The sequence below is a fragment of the Capra hircus genome, chromosome 5 (assembly GCF_001704415.2).
Source record: "Capra hircus breed San Clemente chromosome 5, ASM170441v1, whole genome shotgun sequence".
Classification (NCBI taxonomy): domain Eukaryota; kingdom Metazoa; phylum Chordata; class Mammalia; order Artiodactyla; family Bovidae; genus Capra; species Capra hircus.
The window spans coordinates 81,537,282-81,551,233 of record NC_030812.1 but is presented as its reverse complement, the minus strand read 5'-3'; the positions used below and the strand labels follow the sequence as shown (position 1 = coordinate 81,551,233).

At 43.5% G+C, this 13,952-nt stretch overlaps 2 pseudogenes; one reads left to right on the top strand and one right to left on the bottom strand.

Annotated features, from left to right (window-relative positions):
* On the top strand, positions 5,992–7,272 carry LOC102184127 (annotated as a pseudogene).
* On the bottom strand, positions 12,852–13,371 carry LOC102183855 (annotated as a pseudogene).

Genomic DNA, 13,952 nt, shown 5'->3' with positions numbered 1-13,952 from the left:
GGGTGCAGAAATAGATGTGTTCATAGGATTTTCCAGGGGATGACCAGAGAGCAATGCTTTTTTTTTCTCAATGAACTGGAATGAAAAAGAGATAAGAAGTGGGAGAGAATGAAAGGTTAAAATAGAGAGGAAAACATGTTAACTAATCAAAGAAAGAGAGGGGAAACTGTTTAGAAAAATTCCCATTTATAAGATGGAAAATGAATAAATTAATACAAAAATACTTTTCTGTGAGGGGATGTAAGGATGCTGCTAGGTAGAAATAAATTTCATATTTCTGTGTTCAGAAGAAAAGGATCCATAAAAAGTTTAAGCATTCAGAAAACCATATGCTGTGTAAATAAATTGGATGTAAACTCTTATCTTGAACTTACAAGATTTTAGGATTATAACTGAAACAAATAGCTCCCTATTTGCCTGTGATAAAAATAATACAGAAAAAAATTAATGAGAAGGAATTCTGTTAATTGTCACTTAAGCCAAACCATTTCCTTTCTTTGAAATCCAGCTGGAAAAGTTCACAGGGCGAGAATTTTGTTGTAAACCCAAGGTACAAATGCTCATTACAGGACAAACAGCGGAAATTATTCCACCATTAATCTGTCAGTCATCAACACAGCCCATTCAGACCATTACAAAGGCTTTATTTGCTCATGGACTTTTATGCTCTGGCTCTATTTCTCTTTTCTTTCCTCAAGAAGGGATAGACATTTAGTCATCGGAATACGGGAGGGGCACTGAAATTTATCTGGCTCAATACTCTGCATATGCTTGCCTTGACTTTACATAAATCACAGACTCCATGCATGAGAGTCTCTAGCTAAATGACTCTCAAGGGAACCCGTTTCAGGTTGAACGGATCTTCCTTCCATTGAACTGAAATGTTTCCCTGATGTGTCCAGGTCTTTCAGTTCAATTAAAAATTTTCAAAACAACTCTAATGTTTATTCCATATGCTATGGTCACCAAGAGGGAAGACAGCTGTGGTATATACCCCAAGCTTCTTTCTCCAGTTGTTGTTCAGTTGCTCAGTCGTGTCTGACTCTTTGCGACCCCATGAACTGCAGTACGCCAGGCTTCCCTGTCCATCACCATTTCTCAGAATTTGCTCAAACTCAAGTCCATTGAGTCGGTGATGTCACCCAACCATCTCACACTCTGTCACCCTCTTCTCCTGCCCTCAATCTTTCCCAGTATCAGAATCATTTCCAATGAGTCTGCTCTTCACATTAGGTGACCAAAGGATTAGAGCTTCAACTTCACCATCAGTCCTTCCAATGAATATTCAGAGTTGATTTCCTTAAGGATTGACTGGTTTGATCTTCTTGCAGTCCAAGGGACTCTCAAGAGTCTTCTCCAGCAACACAGTTCAAAAGCATCAATTCTTCAGTGCTCAGCATTCTTTATGGTCCAACTCTTACATCCATACATGACTACTGGAAAAACCATAGCTTTGACTATATAGACCTTTGTCAGCAAAGTGATGTCTCTGCTCTTTTGATACACTGTCTATGTTTCTCATAGCTTTCCTTCCAAGAAGCAAGTGTCTTTAAATTTCATGGCTGTAGTCACAGGCCACAGTGATTTTGGAGCCCAAGGAAATAAAATCTGTCACTGTTTCCACTTTTTCCCCTTCTACTTGCCATGAAGTGATGGGATCAGATGCCAGAAATAGCCAAATTCTGGAAAGAATAAAAATTAAGGCAATTATATTTCATCTTTATGATAAATAAAGATTGCTTACCTAAAGCCAATTTCACATTTCAAATAGCTTAATAGAATAGAATTTTACCAGAACAACTTGTGAACAAATAGTAGGAGAGAAAAATGTCTAGTGGAAAAGAGTGTTCTCTGGGTCTATAACATTTGATTTGATTATAAGCTGAGTACATTTGATTTACTTTTCACAGAGTTCTATCAGAAAACTGCTCCTTCTGCTTAAGACTGCTTTTCTTTCTTAAATTACAGAGGTAACGCCAAGCCATAGTGACCCATTACACCTATACAATTCTGTTGCTAAATTACATAAGGAAAGCTGATATTTTTCTTACACTCTGTGCCTCTTAATGCATCACCCTGGGCCTCTTCCCTCTTTCCCAGCTTCATTCTTTTTCTTCATAGAAGCCATTGTCTGGCTTACATTAAGTATACTTTAGAGGCTCTCCAAGGGGCTCAGTGGTAAAGAATCTACCTGCAATGCAGGAGACATGGATTCGATCCCTGATCTGGGAAGATTCCACATGGCACTAGAGCCCAGTAGTCACAAAAATACTGAGCGCATGCGCTGTAGCTACTGAAGTCCCCTTCACCAGAGCTGATGCTCTGCAATGAGAAGCCACCTCAGTGTAAAGCCTGAGCACTAGAGAGTAGACCCTGCTCACTGCAACTAGAGAAAAGCCTTGCAGCAATGAAGACCCAGCACAAGCAAAAAAAAAAAAAGGAGGGAGGGAGTGTACTTAGCTTGTTGCCCAGTTTTTCCAAGAAGAAAACAAAAAGTTAATTAGAAATAAATAAATACAAAAAGGCTATCATTAGAGCGTCACCTCTTTAATGTAAAACAGGCTTATTCTAATCATTTCATTTCTCTTGAATTTTCTGTTTCATAAGAGTGCTTTTATGTACCACTTTTCACAGGAAATGTCTCCATGCAATGCAGTTGTTCTGCCATGAGCAGGTTCAACCCAGGTGGGTAGGTTTTTCTTTTTTTCTTCAGAAATTGTTCACACTGAAGACATACTGACTTCTCTCACCCAGAAACCACAGGTCTCAGTTTCTCTGCTGAGGCAAAATGGTTCTCCCCAACTTCTCAGCAGTTTTCCGGCAAACTTACTAGTTCATGATCTTTCCATTTCATAAGCTTAACTGTATTAGTTGTCACTAACCCACCCAATTGGCCAAGACCTACCAGTATCACCCAAACCCATCACGAAGTAATTTCTGCCCAGGGTCTACTGCAGACAGGGACATTTTATTCATTCATTTTTAATATAAATTTGTTTATTTTAATTGGAGGTTAATTACTTTACAATATTGTATTGGTTTTGCCATACATCAACATGAAAGGACATTTTAAACAGATGACTGGAGCCTGAGGGCATTTTTGGAAGCTGTCAGACTCGATGGAAATGTGGGAGGACTCCTCAATGCTAGCGGGAGTGTATCAACCTCCATACCAATCCTAGTGCTTCCACTTCCTAATTCTGGGACTTTGGGTCCATTGTTCAACCTCTCTGTGCTTTGTGGTTTTTTTCTGTCCTTAAGCCATGTACTGAGCCCCATGGTGATGGGTACCTCCAGCCTATACCACCCAGACTGACCTCAGACTGCTAGTTGTTTCAGTTCAGTTCAGTTCAGTTCAGTTGCTCAGTCGAGTCTGACTTTTTGTGATCCCATGGACTGCAGCATGCCAAGCCTCCCTGTCCAACACCAGTTCCTGGAGTTTACTCAAACTCATGTCCATTGAGTCAGTGATGCCATCCAACCATCTCATCTGCTGTAGTCCCCTTCTCCTCCTGCCCTCAATCTTTCCCAGCATCAGGGTCTTTTCAAATGAGTCAGCTCTTTGAATCAGGTAGCCAAAGTATTGGAGTTTCAGATTCAACATCAGTCCTTCCAATGAACACTCAGGACTGATCTCCTTTAGAATGGACTGGTTGGATCTCCTTGCAGTCCAAGGCATTCTCAAGAGTCTTCTCCAACACCAGAGTTCAAAAGCATCAATTCTTCAGTGCTCAGCTTTCTTTATGGTCCAACTCTCACGTCCATACATGACTACTGATGATACGAAATCGGAAGGGGGAAGAGCACTTGTTTCCCCAACACCTCACTAACCCGTGCGATGGTCACGTCCCCTGCTCCCCCAGTTCTCAGATCACTGGAGTTCTGACTCATCCCATGACCAAGAGGAGCTCTTTCTGGAGAAGCTCTTCATCAGCTCTAACACCATTCTGTTGACTGCCGTTTCAGCCTAGAGGTAGGAATGACTTCCTACTGTGGCTAGTTTCCTGGATGCCTCAGCATTCCTGATTGATTCCCTCAGATCTGCCTACGCATCTGCAAATAGTCCCTTCTTTGAATTCGTTTCAGAATTTCAGCTCTGTGTATCTCTTATTTCTTGCTTGAGCCTTGACTGAAATACCTCATAGGACTGTTGGAAGGGTTAAATAAATTAATATGTATAAAGTGCTTCCCAGGTGGCTTCCCAGGCGGTGCTAGTGGTAAAGAACCTATCCGCCAATGCAGGTAAATATAAGAGACACGGGTTCGATCCCTGGGTTGGGAAGATCCCCTGGAGGAGGGCATGGCAACCCACTCCAGTATTCTTGCCTGGAGAATCCCCATGGACAGAGGAGCCTGGTGGGCTACAGTCCATGGGGTCACAAAGAGTCGGACATGACTGAAGCAACTTAGCACACATGCACATATAAAGTACTTAGAACAGTTTAGGGCACAGATTAAATACTCTGTGATTAGCTGTTGTTATCACTAAGGCTGCCATCTCTTCCTTTCCTATCAGTCCTGGAACACAGAGCACTCCAGTTGCCAAAATATTGAGTTGGCCAAAAAATTTGTTTGAGTTTTCCTATAAGATGTTATGGAAAAACCCAAATGAACTTTTTGGCCAACCCAATAGATAGGGGTCCTATCTCTAGAAAGCCTTGAGTGTCTGGAGGGCCTCCACCAACCTCCCTCCATGAGGACATTAGCACGGGCTTGGGTGGGAAATTAGAGTGAAACTGACTCAGATATAGATGGAAAATCAATAAGCTGGGGCTTGAGGAGCTTGGAGTCTCAAGAAGTAAACAGGCAGAGACTGAAGAATTCAGTCCTTTTGGTAAGATTTGGGCTCCAGGAACTGAAAATTAGAGGAGTCTTTGACTGATTGGATATTTAAAGGGTATGGCAGCAGAGTGCAGGGACGTATGAAATGCCAAAGACCAACTTCCTCTACTTCATAACTTGGCCAAAGGCCAGTCTGGCTGTTATCCAAGTTTCTGAAGACCAGGTGGACTTGAGTGTTTGGGACTAAAAGGATCTTATCTAAAAGTGTGCCAGCTGGCAGAGTTCATGTTCACATATTTATACTGGTGGAATCTAGTTCAGGCAGGAACCAAGACCGTTCTTTATTAACAGGACTGAGGGCATAAATAGAGGATTAAGAGGCTGTATAGGGTGGTGGTTGAAACACAGGCTCTTGGGACAGCCTGACAAGATTCAAAATCAGTTGTACTACCTTCTTAACTGGACAGCACTGGGCAAGTCACTCAGGTTGTCTAAAGTCTCAATATTTTAGTCTGTAAAAATGTTAATGACAGATTCTACCCTGAAAGTGGTTATGAGAACTAAATAAGGAAATTAAGATACAGGGCCTCATATGGCACCTTAAATATAGTAAGTGCTCAGAAATGTTTGTTTTCATAATTCTCATCATTATCATGATCACCATCATGGTTCTTAACCATCAACTGATAGAAATCTTGCAGGCATAAGCTAATGAAAGTGTAACAAGGCTTGTGAAGATACTATTAAGGACATGGAAGTTACACTGTATGATAGTATTAAGTCAACCAACTTATTCTTTCTCCTTTTGTCATCATAAGGATGTGTAGCTCAGATGTAACTCAGATGGTAAATCATCTGCCTGCAATGCAGGAGACCCAGGTTTGATCCTTGAGTCGGGAAGATCCCCTTGAGAAGGGAATGGCAACCCACTCCAGTATTCTTACCTGAAGAATTTAATGGATGGAGGAGCCTGGCAGTCTATAGTCCATGGAGTCACAGAGTCAGACACAACTGAGTGACTAATGCTATCTATAGCAGATGTCATAATGCCCCAAATTCAGACCCAGGACAATTGCAGTCATGAGCCAAACCTCAAGATATACCTGCTCTTTAGCATAGTGATTTAAAAGTCAAGTTCCAGCCTTTCTGCCCATGAACACTGCCCAGTAAGCATCATTAAAGTCTCCACCCACCCTCGCTGTTGCATGATTGTCTAACTCAGAGTCTCCCAAAGAACCCAAACAGCTGTGGAAGCTCTCCGTCAGACTTTTGAGCTTTGAAACAACTGAGGAGAGTCCGAGGAGCCATTCTGAGCAATGGGGAACACTCACAGACTGTATGGTAATGAGGGCTCCAAACACCAAGCACTCCAGAGGCTTCGGCTTTGTCACATGTGCCTTGTGGAGGAGGTGGATGCAGCCAGGAAGGCCAGGCCACGCAAGGCGATGGAGGAGTTGTGGAGCCCAAGAGAGCCGTCTCAGGAGAAGATTCTCAAAGATCTGGTGCCCACTTAACTGTGAAAAACAGATTTTTATGGGTGGCACTAAAGAAGACACTGAAGAATATCACCTGAGAGGTTATTTTGAACAGTATAGGGAAATTGAAGTGTTTGAAATCATGACTGACCGAAGCAGTGGCAAAGAGAGACTTCGCTTTCATAACCTTTGGTACCATGACTCTGTAGACAAGACTATCAACTACCCTGTGAATGACCACAACTGTGAAGTAAGGAAAGCCTAAGCTAAGCAAGAGATGGTTAGGGCTTCACTAGCTGGTGAATGAATGATGGCTAGTGGTTTCGGTGGGAATGACAACTTTGGTCGAGGAGGAAACTTCAGTGGTCAAGGTGCCTTTGGTGGCAGCTGTGCTGGTGGCGGATGCGGAGGCAGTGGGGACAGCTACAGTGGATTTGTGCTATGCTTAGTTGCTCAGTTATGTGCGACTCTTCAAGCCCGCAGGCTTCTCTGTCCATGGGGTTTCTCCAGGCAAGAATACTAGAGTGGGTTGCTGTGCCCTCCTCCAGGGGATCTTCCCAACCCAGGGATCAAACTCAGGTCTCTCACACTGCAGGCAGATTCTTTACCGTCTGAGCCACCAGGGAAGCCCAAGAATATTGGAGTGGGTAGCCTATCCCCTCTCCAGGGGATCTTCCCAACCCAGGGATTGTACCCAGGTCTCCTGCATAGCAAGCAGATTCTTTACCAGCTGAGCTACCAGGGAAGCCCCATAATGGATTTGGTGATGACGGAAACAATTTTGGAGGTGGCAAAAGCTACAATGGTTTTGGCAGTTACAACAGCCAAGCTTCACATTTTGGACCCATGACAGGAGGAAACTTTGGAGGCAGAAGTTCAGGCCCTTGTGGTGGTGGAGGCCAGTACTTTGCCAAGCCATGAAACCAAGGTGGCTATGGCAGTTCCAGCAGTATCTATGGCAGCGACAGAAGGTTTTCATTACTGCCAGGAAACAAAGCTTAGGAAGAAAGGATAGTCAGACAAGTGACAGGGAAGCCACAGGTTACAACAGACTTGAGAACTCAGCCAGGCACAGTGGTGGCGGGGCCTAGCTGCAACAAAGAAGACATGTTTTAGACAATACTCACATGTATGGATGAGAAACCTCCAGGACTCTGTTTGCGACTAATTGTATAACAGGTTATTTTAGTTTCTCTCCTGTGGAAAGTGTAAATCATTCCAACGAAGTGTTTTACTTGGTTTTTTTTGTACCCATGCTACTGATGCTAAATGTAATAGTCTGATCATGATGCTAAATAAATGTGTCTTTAAAAAAAATAAAAGTTCTATAATCAGACCCATCTGAGTTCAAATTCCAGCTCTGCCACTTCAGAGTGTTTTGACCTTTGGGTAACTGACTTTATCTCATTAAGCTTCAGTTTTCTCATCTGTAAAATGAAAGGAGGAATAGTTCCAACCTCCCAGGATAGTTATGGATTTTGAGATGATGCAGCAAGCATTGTCCCTCATTAGTTTATTTCCAACAGATGAAAGTTGTGAGAATTCAAATGATAACTAAAATAGAAGGCATCCCTAAGAACATGTGGGGACTCTCACAATTAAAAAAATTCAGCCATATTGGGAGAAGAATTGACTAGAAAGGGGCATGAAAGTAAACTCCTAGCTTTTGCTCATTCGTGTCTGGCTCTTTGCAACCCCAGGGACTGTAGCCCACCAGCTTCCTCTGTCCATGGAATTCTCCAGGCAAGAATACTGAAGTGGGTTGCCGTTTCCTTCTCCAGGGGATATTCCTGACCCAGGGATTAAACCCGTGTCTCCTGCATTGCAGGCAGATTCCTTACCATCTGAGCCACCGGGGAAGCCCATGAGGGTAAATTGTGGGGATGGTGATAAAAATGTTTAATTCTTGTTCAGGGTGGTGTATAGAGTTGTCAAAAATTCATTGACTTGAACATGTAAGATCAGTTCACGTTATTGTATAAAAATTATACTGCAATGAAAAGAGAAAGAATAGTTATGAACTCCGCTCTAGATCTAAGAGTTTATCTCATCCAAGTCTCTATGTGAAGCCTGTAAAGTATCATTGATAATATTTATATACACAAAAGGTGAGGGAGATGTTGTTGTCCATAAGTTACTATTTCTGTTCTAAACTACTCATCTGCTGAAAACCAGTAAGGGCAATGCGGAGGCCCTAGTCATGAGTGTTGTTCATAGGATCCTTGGGAATAGTGAATCCAGGGCTTATCTTCACTGATCTTACTTAGGGCTTCTATCTATAATTGACTTGATAAATGGCTAGGGCAGGCACACGCACCCAAAGACCTGTTTGTATATATATGGCAAAAGCTTCATTAACAGCAGCTGGGGACTTTCCTGGTGGTCCAGTGGTTATGAATCTGCCTTCCAATGCAGGGGACATCCCTGGTCGGGGAATTAAGAACCCATGTGTGCCAGGGCAACTAAGCCCATACACTCCAACTACTGAGCCCATGTGCCCCAACTAGAGAGAAGCCCATGCACCCTAATGAAGGATCTATATGCTGCAACAAAGATCCCACATGCTGGAACTGCAGCTAAGATCTGAGGCAGCCAGAAAGAAAGAAAGAGCCATCCACCTTAATTTAAAAAACAACAACAACAACAACAACAAACAAATAACAGTGGCTGTAGTCTTGCTGTACAGGAGTAAGGCATGTGTACCTGATGACAGAAAGGGTGAAGCCATGAGTTGATAAATGGACGAATGAACAAATGAGAGCTTACTTAATGGTAGTGATGCATCACCTTGATTATTTAACATGATTTAATTTCCAAAAAATTGTGTGAAGTAGAGGTTATTATCCCCACTTTACAAATAGGAAAATCTATGCTTAGAAAGTTAAGCAATTGATTAGCCTAGCGTTCTATGGCCTGATCACAGCAGAAATGGACCATGTATAATCTAATGACATTCTAAGTTATTGCAAATAATATTTTTAAGAGCTCCCATGTATCATATTAGAGCATGTAATCATCATTTAGTATGCATCAAGAGATTTAGTCTGTTTCAGATGCCACTCCAGTCTATGCTTCATACCTCTGTTACAGAATTAATCAATAGAAAGTTATGAGGTAGGATACATTTTTAAAGTACTAGCCAATGCGTTCCTCTGTTATTTTCTCTACTTCTTCATTCTTAATGACTTCCAAACAGCAGACAGGTTATCTGAATTCTATTATCCTCAGGCCAGGTGCTTCCCAGGTGATGCTAGTGGCAAAGAACCTGCCTGCCAATGCAGAAGGTGTAGAAGACTTGGGTTTGATCCCTGAGTCAGGAAGATCCTCCTGGAGGAGGGTATGGCAACTCACCCCGGTATTCTTGCCTAGAGAATCCCACAGAGGATCCTGAAGGGCTACAGTCCATAGGGTCGCAAAGAGACGGACGTGACTGAGTGACCGAGCATGCACACCCTCGGGCAGAATACATTAACAGAAAGTAGAAAATAATGAGCTGCTTTTGGCTTTCAACACCCCAAAGAGAATGGCAAGTATGCAGGGCATAAATAAGATGTAGAAATCTACTCAGTAATGTAGAGGATGGGATCCCTGACAAAGATTTCCTGGTGTAGGAAGAAGTTGGAACATAAATGCTAATGTGGCCTTGAGATGGCCCCACCCCCGGCCCTTCTCCCTCACTCATTCAAGAGTCAGGTGGGAAGGAGGCATTACCAAAGCTCCAGATAGGTTTTGGGGTTCCTGGGAACAGCCTAGAAAAATGACTGTGAGGTGTGCCCAGCAGATAGATACTGAAGGTGCGGTCCTTGTGGGAGCTGGGGTGGCAGGTCTTTCCCATTCCCAGTGTCGGCCATCCCTGTGATGCCCGCCAGCGTGGGCAGATGGTGACCAGAGGTCAGATTCAAACCTGTACTTCCACTCCCAACCTCTCGTCCGTTGAACATTCTCCAAAAATTGGATGCAACTCTGGGAAATGTGGGAGGAAATCCCTGAACTGACAGAGATTAATTCCTGCTGCATTGGAATAAGGGGGGTCCAAACAGAAATTAGGTTATAGAAGAACAGACTCCTATACTCCCTGCCATAGCTAAGCAGGTAGAGTGTAGGACTGTAGAAAAGCAGGCTTCTTGTACAGTTTAGTTTGCCGAGTGGCATTCACTTTACTATAATTGTGTCCACATTAGATAGTCATTCTTCAAATAGTGTGGTTCAGTTCAGTTCAGTTGCTCAGTTGTGTCTGATTCTTTGCAACCCCATTAACCAGAGAGCACCAGGCCTCCCTGTCCATCACCAGCTCCTGGAGTCCACCCAAAACCACTGAGTTGGTGATGCCATCCAACCATCTCATCCTCTATTGTCCCCTTCTCCTCCTGCCCTCAATCTTTCCCAGCATCAGGGTCTTTTCAAATGAGTCAGCCTTCGCATAAGGTGGCCAAAGTATTGGAGTTTCAGCTTTAGCATCAGGTGTTCGGCTTTGAACACCCAGGACTGATCTCCTTTAGGATGGACTGGTTGGATCTCCTTGCAGCCCAAGGGACTCTCAAGAGTCTTCTCTAACACCACAGTTCAAAAGCATCCATTCTTCAGCGCTCAGTTTTCTTTATAGTCCAACTCTCACATCCATACATGACCACTGGAAAAAGCATAGCCTTGACTAGACGGGCCTTTGGTGACCCTATTTTGTTGTGTATGCCGCTGCTGCTCTTTAGTCACTAGTCGTGTCTGACTCTTCGAGACCCCATGAACTGCAGCCTTCCAGGCTAGTCTATCCATGCGATTTCCCAGGCAAGAATACTGGAGTGTGTTGCCATTTTCTTCTCCAGGGGATCTTCCCGACCCAGGGACTGAACCCACATCTCCTGCTTTGGGAGGCAGAGTCTTGACCACTGAGCCACCTGCAGAAGCCCAACTTTACGTATATAGCCTCATGTTTATCTTTGCTTGAAAACTCCTGGACTTTATTCTTCATGAGTTATGTGACCTTCAGCTTACACCCCTTTAGAGCATATTAAACTTTTGTCCTGGAACTTGTTTATTTTGAAGCAGAAACTGTTAAGATGAGAGTCTTTTATTGGTGCAAAAAATCCTCCTGTCCAACACAAACTTTTCATGATTCTTCTCTGTGTGCTCCACGCTCCATAGAAGATCCCTACTCATTTTTAAAAAAATCTTTTGGCCTCACCCCAGAGCACGTGCATGCATGCTCAGTTGCTCCAGTCATGTCCAACTCTTTGCGACCCTATGGACTATAGCCCGCCAGGCTCCTCTGTCCATGGCATTCTCCAGTCAAGAATACTACAGTGGGTTGCCATGCCTCCTGCAGGGGATCTTCCTGACCCAGGGATCGAACCCGCACATCCTGTGTCTCCAGCATTGCAGGCAGATTCTTTACCCCTAAGCCACCTGGGAAGCCCCACCACAGGGCATATGGGATCTTAATTCACCAACCAGGAATGGAACCCACTGTGGCCCCTGCATTGGAAGCACAGAGTCTTAACCACTGGACCATGAGCAAAGTCCCAGCAGCTCCATATTCTTACTTATGTAGTCATCTCTAGTATCCCATACATCACCTGGATCCCATTCATCAAGGATGACTGAGGGATAACTGTGCAGATAAGGCAAAAACAACTCAGGGGACGGACGAGCCAGCAAGCCAATTTCCTTGAAAAAGATTTGTCATTTGAACCTTAGGAGACTCAGTGGCCCAACCCAACAGCTGGGTGGATGGGAAAGTGGTCAAAGGTACTGGAAGTAAAATCTATTTCAGTGGCCCGGGAAATAGATAATGATGTTTTGGACTAAGATGTAATGTTGAGACATGATTGATTTAGGAACACACTATATTTTGAAAGTAGAATCAACAGGATTTGAGTGTAGAGTATGAGGTAAAGAAAAAGGTCAGGTCTGGTCCCTGTGGAACTGTGTACAAGCCCCTCTGTCCTTGACTTTTGAAGTAAAATGCTGACTCAAGAGTTAATGATTGGGAAATGTGAAGATGTAGAAACAAAGAAGAGCTGTTGGGCTAGGGAACTGGTAATAATTTAGACGATAATTCTGCCATATCACAGAATCATCATATTCCCAGTTCCCTGAAAGACATAGATAAAGGCCTGACACACATTCCTAAGTTGATTTTATGGGAGGCAGACCACCCTCTCTACCCTCCACTCAGATGAAAACTGCTGACCACAAGAATACAGACCCTACACTGGTTGAAACCAGAAGATGGATGATGCTTGAAACTCCACCTTGATGTCAATCAGTCCAAGAGCTGATCATGCTCTGCTCCTTGAACACTATAAAACTCCTCACTGCTCCCTCCAGGGCACTGTCTTCAGTGCACTCGCCCACTGCGGGCCCCTTTGTCTAGCAAAGAAATAGCAGCTACTCTTCTTTCTACGTCACCCAAAACTCAGTCTCACATTTCTATTCGGCACCACTGAACAGAGGCTGAGTTTTGGCAACACCTGTGCAGGCCACACTTACCTGGAATTTCACACCAATGAATAAAATGTGACTATCAAGACTATGACTAGCATCCATGACTCCCCACAGCACCCCATGTATAGCTTATATCTTTTTTTTTTTTTTTCCACATAGTGAAAACTTTTATATTTGGAATTAGCCAGCTGGACTCAGTTTAGATGATCCCAATTTTGTTGGCAACATCCAAAGCATCATAGTCAGGAGCCAGCTGAACATATGCCTTCTTCTCTCCATCAGGCCTGATCAGAGTTTTGACCGTAGCCACGTCAATGTCACAGAGCTTCTTCACAGCCTGTGTAATCTGGTGCTTGTTGGCCTTGACATCCACAGTGGATACCAGTATGTTGCTGTCTTCTGTTTTCTTCATGGCTGACTTGGTGGTGAGGGGGAATTTTATGATGGCGTAGTGGCCAAGTTTGTTTCTCCTAGGGGCGCTCTTCCAGGGATATTGGGCTGCCTCCTGAGCCAGTGTTTTGGGCCGCCAGAGGGTAGTTTATGTCCAGATCTTCTTTTTCTTGTGGCTGTGGACACCTTTCAACACTGCTTTCTTGGCCTTCAAAGCCTTTGCTTTGGCTTCAGCTTTAGGAGGAGCAGGGGCTTCCTTCTTCACCTTCGGCGCCATCTTCATGAAAAGGTATACTCTATATCTTAAGAAATAGCATTGTCCTAGGACTCTTGAAAACATTCTTCTATGTCTCATTTGTTAAGACAGCCCTGTAACAATGTTCAGAAACAGGTCAAGTACTTTAAACTTTGCCCTCTTGATGATGTAATGGTTTTAAACGAAATATAGATATTTGTTTCCATATGAACAGAGAATAGTGTTAAAATCTCAGAAAGGACTAGTGATGAGAAAGGCAGGCTGATCAGAATAGTGTTGAAAATATGAAAAAAAATTCTCATTAATCTAGGCTATTCTGGTTGGCATGGTGCCCACAATATTCTCTCTTTAAAACTAGGCTTTTTCACTCCCACACACATCCCCTTCATCTGCTACCCCTCAGGGTGAATGGTGATTGCCCCAATCTCCTGATGTAGAGAAAACAATGCTTGGGGAATGGGTCAGATGGCCAGGGCCCAGGGAGAAATTATGTCTCTCTTGTCTTCTCTAGGCAAGATGCAGTGGAAAGCTTATAGAACTGGAGACAGGCTTTCACTACAAACAATGAAGGAAGGATCAATTATTTCCTACCAGTCATCATGGAGACA